At 39.9% G+C, this 14,637-nt stretch overlaps 1 protein-coding gene across 1 annotated transcript in view; it reads right to left on the bottom strand.

Moving 5' to 3' along the window:
* Nucleotides 1–6,358, bottom strand: part of LOC124169422 (G-protein coupled receptor dmsr-1-like) — a 78,839-nt gene extending 72,481 nt beyond the window's left edge. The window contains exon 1 of the mRNA XM_046548015.1: nucleotides 4,649–6,358. The gene's annotated coding sequence lies outside the window, so the exon portion shown is untranslated. The remainder of the gene's footprint in view (nucleotides 1–4,648) is intronic.
* Nucleotides 6,359–14,637: the final 8,279 nt, after the last annotated feature.

Below are 14,637 nucleotides of genomic sequence, written 5' to 3'. Positions count from 1 at the left end.
GTCTCTCTTTAGAGCATTACATCAAATCCAAAATAAGTAAAAACTCAAAGCGGTCCATAATTCTAACAAGTTCCCCTACCCCCATAAATTAAACGTGAAGACATTTTAAGCAATGTTAAGGGGTGCAGTACTAAGCGGTGGTTTGTTAATGGCAAACGGGGAATTCACTTCACCGGAAAAACTTATTACTGTCGAGGTTGCGGAAAATTGTAAAATTGCGATCAAAATCAATAATATAATACAGCCGTTCTTGTTAAAAATTTGGATGAAATGACGACGTCATTAATTTTGGCTAGCTTTTTTTCCATTTGGTAGCACTGTGCGTCGCGACCCTCGTTGTGTGAGCCAGGCGTAAACAGGGCATGAGGGTGGCGTAATAGATGAAAAAAAGAATGCCGAAATGCGTCGATGCGTGTGTGGGATGGGGGTGTACTTATCGAGGCGATTGGCGTAGGTGCCCGGATGCAGAGTTCGAAACAGGTGAATGCGAGGAGATATGGAGACAGTGAGTGCATGGAAGAGATGAGGAATACAAAAAACAGCTATTTGTTTGATTAGAGAGCGATAGACGCATCGGGGTCATTAGAATCGATCGAATGTAGTCTAATTACTGAGGTGGATTACTGACGGGTGGTATAATGGTGGAAAATAATGGCGTATCACAAACAGTCATCAATCCTGAGACTGGTTTGACGAAGATCTCCAATCAATTACCCTATCGGCTAATCTTTTCACGCCATCCTAATGCTTCTGATTTACATCCTGCCTTTATTTCCTCTGCCAAATGTTTTATTCGAGGTCTTTCTACAATAAAATATTTAAGTATGGACCTGAACGAGGAATTTCACCAGTTATTACAAAGTTATTTGTGTCTTAATTTTCTGTAAATCTCCTCATTTGCGGCGACAGTTACACAAATACAGACGGAGACAATATTCTATGTATAGAGCTGTAAACTTCCGCCATATCTTTAAGATTTCCCGGATTAAGTTGAAGCTAATGACCAATGGCATCTTTCAACGTGGCATCGAGCTGATCACTACGTCGAGAGTCATTGGTTGGTTTTGTTTACGATATTTATTTTAGATGGAAATGCGGAAGCCTAAACAATTATGTCCCATGTTAATTGTGGTGTCTCTCCCGAATTTCTTTTTAATAATTGCAAAGTAATTATATACCCGTAATGAGCAATGTACCTTAGGAGATACATAGTTAAATAATAATAGCTTGCATTATTTAATAATTAATCAACATTTTCGCCAATAAACTAATTTAATACTTACTATGTTTAAATGGAAAAGAATATTTTCACCTTAAAATTGTAATGGTTAATTGATTAAGGGTTCTAAAACAATTCCTCTTCATCAGAGTGTAATCGCCTTTCCGCATTAATCCCAAATCCTATTGCCTCTATCGCATTCCACCTCTTGGCTGGACTGCTCGCAAGACACTCGACAACCTTTCCTTTCATTTGCTCGTAGCCTCGAGGAGTTAGACAACAGAGAAATGTTTACCCTGATCGCCAATCACCCTCGTCGTCCAGTCCAGTGCGTTCGCGAGACTCCACTCTAAACATCTTCCTCGGCCTCGGCTATTTCCCCGCCAACCATTCACTCTCCTTGCATCTCTCTCCTGCTTATATTTGCGTCAAGGGAAAAAAAGGCGATCCTTCCTACTCGAGAAGGTGGGAATATATACTAGTGGGGGGAACCACTCGACTCGTTCCTTGCAAGGAGTTTGGCACTGGTTCCGAGCGAAGGGTGGCAGATATGGGGGTGCATGGGTAGGATAAGCCATACCTACTCTCACCAAAACATTGACAGTATCGCAAATTTGGTGAAATTTTTGGTCATAACTGTTTCTTTTCGTTAAAATATACTATCGGAAGCACAAGGGAAACCTTTTTTTATTTCTTCATTGGTAGGCTTCGCGAAGTTATGTCCCAAACACCTTTCCCCACTGAAAAATTATTATCAATCTCCACGGTTACGTTATACAATAAGCTCAGCTTAAAATAAAATGTTACGAATGGAAATTAGCCAATTGCTTGCAGGTCTACCACTATTTAACCCATAACAACCCAATGTTGCTTCTAAGCAACATCAAAAATGTATACATTTTCTGCTCTATTTAGGAAATATTTAAATTACGCATTCCTTTGCGGTGTAGAATGCAATGGCGAAATGTTTAGCTCCAATGATAATTGTGATTGAGAGGAAAATTTTCCAGTTTTCAAAATGAAAAATCTCGAAATTTGATATATTGATATAATTGATGCAGCTCTGGATTAGAAAGGGTTAATACGATTACAGCCAATGTAAATTTCTAATTCACGGACCGGTCACACTAATAGTAAATACGCATGTTTACGATGACATCCCAACTAGTAAAGTTGTTAATAAGACGTAAGAGTTAATACATTTAATAGTAGTATCAGAAACTGTGTTACAGGGTAGAACGTTGAGTAAACGAGGGAGAGGAAGGAAGAGAATAGGATTTATAAGTATGGAATGAAAGGGAGTTAGCGTTGTCGTAAATTGAGGAGAGAAATTGAGTATGACGGGAACGGATATTACTAGAATGATTTGTAAATGCTCCATGGAAACCTACCTTAATCTACAGTTTTATTTAATTATGAAACTTGTGAAAATATCAAAAAAAAACTTTCTCAGAAAATAGAAGTCCTTCTTGAATCTTAGGCTTTTTCGGCAAAGCAGTTGGAGGAATCCTTCTTTTCTCCCTTAATTGGTTGAGTCAGCGAAACCTTTTCTAAGATATTTTCCTGAGACAAAATAATTGTGTAACTTCAAGATTCATCATCAGTCAGCAATCCGGATATTTACTCAACTGAGGTTCTTAAACGATTATTCTCGTACTGAAGTGATTATATTCGATTTAAATAGTGTATTTCACTCAACCCCGAAATAAATGTCTTAACACAGGAACTCCAGATGCCAAGAGAAAGAAAAATATCTCAGAAACCTGTTTTCGATTCACCGCACAGTCCTGTTATTTGGGAAGCAGAATATCTAGTGACGGAAAGAGCGAGAAAGAAATTATTATTAGCATAGTCCCGAAAAAGAAAGCATTAAACCAAAAGAAATATCTAAAATACGGCGGGAAATTTAAGCATGGAAGTGGAACAATTTATCGGCGCTTATGTTTGAAGTGAGCTTCTCTAGGGAAAAGAGGCATTCGCAATGACCGCAGCGGAGAAACCAAGGGCCTTCGAAATGTGGTGCTTTAAAAGAATGATGAGGATCAAATGGATCCACAGAGTAAGTAATGAGGAAATACTAAGAAGAGTAGGAGGGGAGAGTAGCCTCGTGAAAAATTTTATAAAAAGACGGAACGTAATATAAGCCATATCTTGAGACATGATGATCTGATGAAGACAATCTTCAAGGGACGAGTGGAAGGACAAAACGGAAAGGGAAGCCCACGAATGAAATAAAGGTAAAGTGAAAGAGAAGAAATACGTTCGTGTGTGAAGATAGGAGAATTGAGTTGGGCGCTGCGTCTAACCAATCTTAGGATTATTAGGATTAGGTTGACCAGTGACAATGATTAGAGTTGTCATCATCGGAGAGGACAACAGGTGTCAACCCGCGTTGGGCCACTCTCAGAGTTGTTTCAAGCCAACTTCCACTGGAATTTGGACATCCTATCTTCGGACCAGCTCATTTTAGCTTATTTACTATAGTAAATCAAATTGTTCATTTCAGTGGCGAAATGACGATTCTTTAGAATAATTCGGTAGATATGTTACGACGAAAAGCATTTCTTGCTCATCTTTCCTTTATCAAACAAAGAAAATAGTACAGTAATTCAAATTAATAACTGAAATTAGAAGGACCTTAGATGAATTTCATAACCGAGTAATAACTTTTTCGTTCACCCATTGGGGAAATGAATTATATTACTGTATACATCTAGCAGGTGATGAAGGAGTTTAAGTGGAATAATTCTGTTAGGGTGAAAAGATTAGCCAATATAAGAATCGAAAGCTGCGTCATGCAAATATCACAAATCCTCATTCACAATATCATTTCTTCCGCCCTTTGAGTGATAGCTCCAATGATAAGTTTTCAGGGACCAATAGAATGATCGTTCGACCCATCATTTTCTGATTCACTGCACGGTCATTCCCACCGTCCCTTTTTCCATCGCTTATTCCGTAATTTTCCACATTTACAACTGTCATTCATATGAAAGACAAGCGAGAAATTACAATCACTGTTAGTGGCCATGCGTTCCGATTCCCTGAAAGGCGGTGCCAACAGCGATTTCAATGATAGAAAAAGGGATGGACCTACTATCCCTGGATCTTTCCCGGAAAATGATCGCGTGAAACGGTCATTTTTCCGCCATCATTATAGCGATCGCTCAGAAGGGAGGGAAAAAATGATCATGTGGTTTAGGCTTAAGCAAAATGAAATGTTTTAAAAAATAGGTGCTTTTTGATCTCCATTAAATCTTATCTGAGCTGTCATGCAAAATGAAATGGTCTTTTTTATGCTGCCACAATGAGTATGATGGAGCTGAAAAGTTCACTTTTTTTTAAAGAAAAGCCTCTAAGCTACAAACGATAAATAGTTTTTGGGTTTAATATCTCTACATAAAAGTCATAAACTGTAAAATATCTTACGTGATTTGTTCCTTCCTCTTTAGATCGAGGTCACTCTTCGTTCAAAAACATCATATTCTTGAAAACAAGCGCCGCAGGATAGACTCACACGCGTTGAATATATAAGCAGGTGGAATCTCTCGAACTCTCAAAGAAAACTTCAAAATAAGCAAAAAATCCTCACAAGTCTTGCAGGCCAGGAGTGAACTCCCCAGGATATGCACACACAGGGAAAGAAACGCCTCAATTCTGTTCACTTTTGCTCTCTCTCCGCACCAGAAGAAGGAGGCTCATTACAATCCTTATCGGTATACAATTGCTAAACATCAAGTTGAAAGTTTCCTTTTTTGTTTGCGCACCAGGGGTTTTCAAGGTGGAACCAGGGAATAATGAAAAAAGGATATCCCTGGCGAGGGGAACGAGCTAATGCCGTGGCGAGAGTGCTGTCTTTCTACCCCGTGGGCGCGGGTTCAACAAATCTCGGCGCTGGCCGAGGGTTTTCAGAGACCACTCGATCCGTGCTTGAGTACTTTGCGGAGGGCACTTTAAGTACAGCACTCCGTCCGTCGGATGGGATGTTAATCCGTGGTCCCTTTGGCGCCTTTCGTTATCAGCTGGCTAACGCCGACCCGACGCCGGGTTTCTCTCCACACTTTCTATCCTGCCCTTCCCCCAAGACAAAAATTATCAATATGTCTGGTAGTCTCCTCCAAATATCAGAACCAACCCGATGTCCCTCTTACATGCACACTCTAGGCAGGATTAATGGACTTTCAACTGGATATCTCTCGCGCACTGCCCACACTTTGGTGTATGTCGTTACGTCCTTCATCCATTGTAAACTTGGGAAGTCGTCTTTTGTTTGTCGCACGGGATAAGGTGGGACAGAAGTAAATAGAGTAGTTTAAACGTTAACAAACAGTTTATACTTTGCGCTTCAATTTGTCCTTTTTTAGATGAGGTTGTTTTTCTGTTGTCACTCAGGAGAATAAGGGAGGAGCGGAAAAGACAATGAAGCTTAGAACGTGCATGAGTTTCAAACGATGCAAAATCTCGCGTTCATTGGATATGTCAAGCACTTGTTCGCTGAGCTTGTAAGCACTTGCTGTCGGGCAATGTACACTTTAAGATCGGTCAGGGAAGTGTTAAACCATTTTTAGACCTTAGATAGGATTTTACCATGCGGATTCTGGTGAATAATGGCTTTTTCGGTGAAAAAAATTTGACTTGAAATTATGAAAATTTGTTTGTCAAACGGTTCACACTTTCTTTTATAACAGACACTTTCTTCTCATTTTATTCCGAGGGTACTAGAGGACAATGTCACTTCTTGAAAAACGGTCCCCTACCACTTGAACTTCTAAACATTGGTTGTAATTACGAAAATCACTGGATGACAGGTCAAGAAAGAGTTAAACCATTTTTAGTCAGCGGGATGAATTTTACTCTTTAGATTATTTTGCGGAGGAAGAAATGTGGCTTGATACTATGTCTATTTGTCGGTCAAACGGTTCACACTTTCCTGTTTAGCAATCACCATCTTCTTCAAGTTTTCAATAAGCACTGGGTTTCACACGAAAGACGCTGGAAGAACAGGCGAGGAAGGCGCTGCACTGTTTTTTTTTAATAGAGTCCACGCGTGGTGTTTTGCTCTGCGGCGCCTCCGGGTGTGGAGTTTGCGAGCGCAGTGGAGTGCAGAAGCGCGGCAGGAGGAGCGGTTCGCTCGTGCGAGGTCTGTCAGTCGATTGAAGGCGAAACTGTGTTCTCCCTCTCTGAGGCTCTAGGTGAGACGGGTAGGGGAGGGTGGAGGCGGGTGGGGGACGGAGGGGAGGGATGATGGGTGAGGGGAGGGGGTGGGGGTTGCTCGCCCTTGGATGTGTATTCGCAAGGGAGGGGGTGGATCGGGAAAGGGGGAAGAAATAGATTTATCTGAGCGTGGAGGGGTTTGACGAGGCGAACTTACATTAGTGAAGTCTTCATCAGGCGTCGCATTCGGTCGCTACGCACCCAAGCTTATTCTACATTTTTTTATTTATTCAACGCAAAAAAAAAAACAATACTATGGCCTGTGCATTGGGTTAGTAGGCATTCATATTCATCGCTCACACTCATTTATTGAATAAAGAAAGTTAAGGTGGTGAATTTGAAGTGGACGAGGCGGAAAATGAACGACGAAGTGCTGGACATGGTGGGTGAAGAGAGGCAGCTTTTAGATGAGATACGGAAGAGACAGAAGGTACGGACGGAGCAGGTACTGAGCGGGGAGGAAATGTAGAAAACAGTGCCACAGAATGATGCTTAAATGAACGTTGATAGAATGTCGAGAAAATGAGGGAGCGAAGGATGAGAACAGGATTATTTTAAATTATAACGAAAGGGAGTAGGCCTTATAATGAATTGAAGAGGGAAGTCCATGATGAGAAGGGTGACTATCAAAATACTTGTTAAATACTCCATGAAAACCTACATTAATCCGTGGAATACTTTAATAATAGCTCAGTGATGGAATCCGAAAGTTGGTTGGGATAGGTGAGGGTAGAGCTCACCCAAGACGAGGCCATGGGCATAAGGGTTTTACAGATACACGGTAAAGGAGCCAGTTCCTCCCCCTAGGCCTCCACGCACTTCAAGGATTTGATTTGATCACAAGACAAGCGCTTCACAAGGTTACCACTCTCACCAATCGATTCGAGTACTTAGCAAGTTGGATAATTAACACTAATAATTAAATTGATAATTAACAAAGGCCAAATATGGAAACATGAAAGAAAACAATGGGGAATTATTAGGCAGAAACGGTGCAAAAAATTGATAAATTATTTTACGGAACGGATAAGTGCAGGAATTCGTTTTTCCTCCAATGGAATAAAAATGCTAAGTAGGACTTCGCTAGAGCATTTCTTTTTAATTTGTTCAACGGCTGGCGTCCTTACTCCTCCCGCCACACGCCTTTTGAGGTGGCTCTCGTCTCAGTCCGTAGATTTACATGCATTGCGCGAATTAGTTGCATTGAGGGCGGGGGAAGTGAGAGTGGTTGCTGCTGAAAGTTTTGTAAATTTGTAAATTTTCACTTTTACATCGCCCGACAGCAGCTGCTGGAAATATACACCAAGGATTCGATTCGCCATAAAAAATGTTTGATTCCGCCGGGATTCGAACCCTGATCTCCTGATTGCCTATCAAGTATGCAAACAGATGTTGGAAAGGGAAATTAGGGACCGCTGTGATATTGATAGATGGAATTGAGGTTGGTGAACTGATTCTAAGCTGCGGGTTGTGCGGGCAAGGATGTGCCGTGAATTAAAGGGAATTAGATTGGAGCAACGAAGAGATCCCATGATAAAGGAGTGAAGAAACTAGAAGTCAGATGAGTTTCTGAGGGTTGCTACGTGCTTAGGCAACAGGCTAGATGCTTGGGCCAGCGACTTCGATATTCGCACCGGCTTCGAGTGCACTCGGAGACAATTGAACGAGCTCCCGCGCACAGTTGAAAAAGGCTAGCTCCAAAAGTACAAAATCCAAAAATGGCCAGCGTCCTAATATGTTTTCTGGCAGAAACGCAATGAATTTCTCTCAACCGAAAACATTACAAATACGGTAATCCCTCCGGCACCTATCTTCTTCGGTCCTGCAAGAAATCCGGTGTTTTTATACGGGCAGCTGCTAAGCAAGTAGCTTGGTAATTATCCAGTAGTCTACTTCACATGTGAGCCTAGTCATACTGAGAAAAAAGTAATGCTTACTGAGAGGGTAGACCATGCTTTGACAATGTCAACGGAGACATGAACGAACAGTTCAGTGGGCTATCAATACGAAACAATACAATACTGTACTACTGTAAGGTTAATTTTTCTTTATTGTATTTTTACTTTGCGCTAACACTTCAATTCCGTGTATGTGCACTTTGTGCACTAATTTAGTGTATAATACAATATATTTCATACATGTATATGTAAAATTATGCATAGCTCCTGCCGTTTAATTGCGTCATTATTGGCGTTTTCCAGTAATTCGGCGATTTCGGTAATCCATCAGAGCTCTGGTCTGATATCTGCCGAATTACCGAGACTCCACGGTATGTATTGATCGTGTTAATGAATCTGATTTTCCAATAATCGTGTTAGCCCAGCGGGCAGAGGCCTTGGATACTCATCAAAGAGTCCCGGGTTTAAATCCTGGGTGAATCTCTCGGAAACTCCCAAATAAAATCCTTGTAATGTGACTCGGCTCAGGGATAAGAACCCACGCTGAATTACAATATTGAAACGTATGCGAGTTAGTCAGTGATGAGCTCTACCCTCTCCGTTTAACTGCGTTTATTAAATTTAATTTAAGACCAAAGATTGTTTGAAATCACGACTGACATTGGGAAATATAATGAACTTGAAATTTGAAGTTCAGTTCAGAGGACTAAGCGACATCGCTGGACATGTCTTTTCTCGTGAAAAGGGGAAAATAGATTTATGTATAAGTTGCGGGTTTTGACGAGGCCCGCGGGCGACATAATATAATCCTCATCAGGCATTACATTCACTTTTTGGGTGGCCAGCCTCGTGGCTTTTTGTACACGGTGGTCTTCTTTAATGGGTTAGTTTCTTGATTGAATGAAACAAAATGAATTAAGGAATTGGGCGCCATAATATTTATGAGGAGTTTTTATCGAACTACCCCTTCTAGCATGGCCCTCCACCCCTCATCATAATAAAAGGGGTTGTCATTCACCCTGGGTGACTATTACCGTGCCCAATCATTTTTTTTTCTTCTTTGAAAGACAAATTATCATTATTTCAGAGTGGCCACAGAAATATCAACCTTTTAATTCCATTTCATTGACTTTTCCAACTATTTTTCCAGACTCTAGTACGATATTTATTTACATAATATCCATATTTACGGGAGACAGAAATGCGATGAACACCTGTTAGGGCTCATTAGTTACTCGCACAATCCATTTGATCCTCATCATTCTTAACTTGACAGTAATTAATTGGTATCTTCGAATAATGTGAAATCTGTCCTTCAACGGTAATGTCCATCAGACCATCGTGATATGGCCTATTATATAACTCAGTCTTCTATCTGAGGCTCTTTTTTCAAAGGACTTCTTTATCGGAGACTATTCTCTATCGTACTCAGCTTCCACATTACTCACACGAGCTTCATAATTCGTCTGAAGTACCACATTTAGAATGCTTCCAATGTTGAATTATCCGTTGTTGTCATCACCTATGCCTCATTACTAGAAACATGCTCTAAATATAAGTTATAATAAATTGCTTCCTGGCTTCAACGCCTATATTTTCAGCTGTCAGACGAATCCTCTTTTAGCGGAATGCCCTCTTCGCTTGGCTATTCTCCTGGCTACTTACATTTTGCCTTATCCATCGTTGGCCACTAGGCTGCACAGGTTGTAGAACTCCACACGTTTGTAATTTCCTAGTTTAGCACCGGTCTGAGCCTCAGCCCTTCTGCTGCAAACCAGCCGGTGTAGTTAACTTTGAAATTTGCTCATTCATTGCTATATAAATGAGCAATATTATGAACGACAATGATGATTTGAGATCAAAGAAAGTTTAACAGTTATTGCATATCATTGTATGATTCTACTATAAATGTATATCAGCATTTATTATTTTTGTACATTATTTATGAATAAATATTTCATAAAATTCATTAAATGAAAGAATATTTCTTAGGTTTTCCTGATCTTTAATTCTGTTTGCTTAGTTTCCACACAAATAGCGCATGCGATAAAAAAAACGAGAAAAATAAGTTTATTTATTGATTTAATCCAGTCTAAAAACAGTACGAGGCCAATTACAGAGGACTCACAATAACAGGAGAAACAATGTCTGATCATTAACAGGAAAACTATTTGTCATTTAAATTTGCTATTTGTGAAATTATTTAAAATTAATGAAAGTTTTAATTTGAATGAATGAACGAACGAAATAATGAATCTTTTAAAAAAAAATTCCTTCCTTTGGTTTTGTGAATTTTAAAGCTCCATACATTTTACAAAAAATCATTATTTTATTGCTTCTTTCAATTATTTCTTCTTTATATAACGCTGTATTATTGATATTTCGCCCTGTTGATGCACATAAATGTTGTAAATCAGTCACCATAAATTAATGTGCAAAGCATTTTGTAATGAATTGAAAACCCAATAGATAGTGGATTAAAATTAAAAATATACCAGTGACAGAAATATCTACGGACTTAGAAGAAAATTTGGATCAAATATTAGGATGGTATTACGAGAAATTCCTTGAAAGTGGTTGCGACCATAGCCCTCGGGGAGAGAAAAAATATTTGGGGAGGTTGTGGCGTAGAAGCGGGAAAAGACGGGAGTGCCGAATTCTGGGAGGAGGGGGAGTTATTTCATATACATCTCATCTTCAGAAGAATGCTTGGTATTCTATTCTGACAAATGAGTTTCTTCTCCTGCCGTCATTATCTCTCTGTCCTTTATAGAACCATACCACCTTCTCTTTCATCGCCCTCTTTTTCCTGCTTCTTCTGCGCATCCACCGAGAATGTGACCCCAGTTAATACTTCCGAAAATAACGGTGTAATACGTGGCGTTACAATTTACCAATATCTGGGTTCACGCGTCCTAGTTGACTGCTGTTGCATTCATTCGACTGCAAGGCCCCATTTGTACGTCTGGACTGCGATGAGAGATCGAATCGACTGAGGTCTGGATTCGATCTATTATCGAATTTGAAGCAATTCAACCTTGAACGTAATGCCCCGTTCACATTACGATTGTCTGATCGATCGTCCTAACGATACTTAGCACAACTAGTCGTGTGAATGAATGAATGTCTGCACAATAGTTCACATAGTTCCGAACGTTGCCACTTTACGATGGTTAGGCGCTGTAAAACCGGAAGAGGGCGTGACAAGAGAAGGACGAAAAGTTTTTAAAGCTCCCTTCGCTCTGTTTTTTTTCATGAATTCGTCCAAGCGAGGAAGAATATGTGCGGAAGAAAAATTATAAGTTAAATACACGTTGAACATAGTAATATCTTAACCCTCCATACCTCAACAGCTTTGCTAACCGTCAATTTCTCGTTCACTTTAGATTTCAGCACTAGAGGGCAGCACAAGATTTAACAATCGCTGTGTGAATGCACAATAGTCCCAACGATTGCTGGAACAATCGTAATCTGATCGAGGCATATTAGGATTCGGTGGCTCCCGATATATCGTCTGCGGCTAATGTTGATTTATCCTCGTAAGTAAATACTTTAACTATAGATTGCTCTTTTTTCAATTTATTTTTTATTAAGTACCTATGGTAGGCCAAAAAGAATATATTTCAATTTTCTCATAAAGAAGACGACAAGAAGATTACTTAGAGGAGAGCGCCATTCCATCCCGTAGAGACTTGAGTTATGTTTCCACTTCGTGCGCATTTTAATCTGTTTTCAGATATGTCCGCTACGCGGCATTGAGTACAGACCGATATCTAGATTTGGCACGTGGTTTTTGCACTCGCAAGGAATAAGCATTGGAAAGTTATGAATTTGATAGATCACATCATCAAAAATATGAATCTCGGTTACTATGGGGATCGGGTTGATGTAGCGGCTAGATAGGCTTCCCACCCTGTGGGCTCGGGTTCAAATCCCTGCGGTGGCAGAGAATTTTCAGAGACTGCCCGATCCCTGCTTGAATGTCGTGTGGAGGAAATTTCAAGCGCAACACTCCGTCCGTCGGATGGGACGTTAAGCCGTGGTCCCCTTGGCGCCTTTTGCAAAGAGCACTCTAATGCCTGCGCCGGGTTTCTCTCCACCCTTTCTTCCATACTCTTCCTTCATGGCGCAAATGACCTTAGCTGTCGGTCACCTACACAAAATACCATACCATCGGTTAATATCCCAGATTATGTCTTGTTTTCCCGCGAAATTCGCATCGTTCCGCCCGCCAGTGACTCTAGTGGTGACTTTTGTAAACGCATAAAGATTCCCGGTGGGTTTCAACGCATCTATAAGAGTCGACTGTGGAATCCTTCCTTGTACTAATCGTGGGTATAGCGCTGGATTAGAGAGCAAAGGCTCTTCTAGACAAGGGGACTGCGTACACATAGAGAAGGCTCCACTCCAACCCGTAGAGGATTGATTTTTGATGCCACTTTGGGCACATTTCGACGTGTTTCTAAAAATGTCCACAGCGCGACGATGAGTTTAGAGCGATCCTTTTATTCTCGATATCACTGTGCAACAATTCATAATAACGTTCATTGTTCCACACAAATATAAGTTTTAAGAAATACAGGAAATATACGTACCCCCTTTGGAGTTAATACTCCGTTTTGGGGTTACCGACTCGCTCTTCAGTTAGATTGCTTTTGTACTTATTACACAAAAAAATGTTCCCATGCTGGATCATTCGTATTGAGAAATAATAAGCTCCCTAGCATATGAAACATATAGAATATGTGAACATAACATATATAAATAAACATATAGAAGATGAAATCACTAACTAACATAAAAACAATCATTGCATATATCATTAACAATAACATAAACATTAATTACATTCATCACAATACCTCATTCACCTAAACAAATGTGAAACATCATTATGAGGAAACAACCACATCTTTACCCTTTTGTAATATATGTTCTTTTCTTTTCATCAGTTATGAATTTTGGTAACTCACAGTAAATTTTCGGTCCCAAGAATAGGTAACTTTGTTTAAATAATTCTGTTCTTGGTCTGGGTATGTGAAAAGTATTACAACGTCGGAGATTTTGTGATATTCGTAAGCTCTTTTCACCACCTCTAATATAAAATACTCTAAGGACCTTACAAACAAATAAATGCCACAAGGTAAGATGTTTATTTTTTTGAATAGGGGAAGGGAATGAGTTAAGTTTGATGCCCTAAGCATTACCCTTATCACCTTTTTCTGAGATACCAGAAGTGGTTGCAAATTAGTCAAGCTCCACCCAAACACGCAATTCCTTATTGTAATCTTGAATTTACTACTGCATAGTAAATATTCCGGGAACAGACACTGGGCAATTATATCTCAATAAGTAAAATTTCCTAATTATAGATGTCATATCTGCTCTTCTTTTAACAATATTCTGTTTCCAGCTAACTCTTTGATCGATGTAGGTTCCAAGATATTTAATACAATCGACCTTTTCCACATAAGTACACTTATTACAGTGTGAGCAATTATCATTAATACATTTCATACCTTTATAATAAATGGATTGACATTCACACAAAGATACATATTTTAAATTGAACAAGATGTATTTATTGCGAAGAATATCGTTGAAGATTTATGAATTCTATGCATCACATCAGCCCGAATAGGAATTTCGGTTAAAGGCCCTCACTTTTAGCCATTTTTCCATGAATGTGGGATCGCTCTAGTCGTCAGCGACGCGAGTGGCGACTTTGGTAAACACGTTTAAATTCGCGATGAATTGAGCAACTAGAGGCTGATTTGAGAATTCTCAGATGTTATATTCGTGCTGATTGCGAATCCTTCTTCTCCACTAGTACGCTAGTATTTCATACTTACGAACATAAGTCTTTATCCTCGCAAAAAGTCGGGTTATTTTTGTTTGACAAGAATTAGATTTCCAGTCGTGTGACTATACGAAAAATCGACGGTTTTAAACAATTCGCACATGAGTCGATGACGTCATGCGCGCCTGCGGAATGGTTCACTGCTCCTCAGCTACCACTCGGCCTCGCGTTATTCGATGATGTTGCACTGTTGAGCGATTCATTCTCACTATGAATGTTTCTCTCTAAACGGGTACATAAACCAGGTCTCGAATGGTCACATTCAGATCATCGGGTTCACTTTTGTTTTATTAGTGACGGTGAAGTTTGAAAATAATGATACGCCTATTTTTCCTTTCTCCGATTTATCTTCTTCGTTCCTCCTCCTTTCCGTCCACTTCACCTTCTCCATACTTCTCCACACCCACATCTCGAACGCCTCCAGTCTTCTGACGCCCTCCTTCCTA

This window comes from Ischnura elegans, chromosome 12, assembly GCF_921293095.1.
Source record: "Ischnura elegans chromosome 12, ioIscEleg1.1, whole genome shotgun sequence".
Lineage (NCBI taxonomy): Eukaryota > Metazoa > Arthropoda > Insecta > Odonata > Coenagrionidae > Ischnura > Ischnura elegans.
The sequence above is the reverse complement of the archived record's forward strand: the minus strand, read 5'-3'. Positions and strand labels throughout refer to the sequence as shown.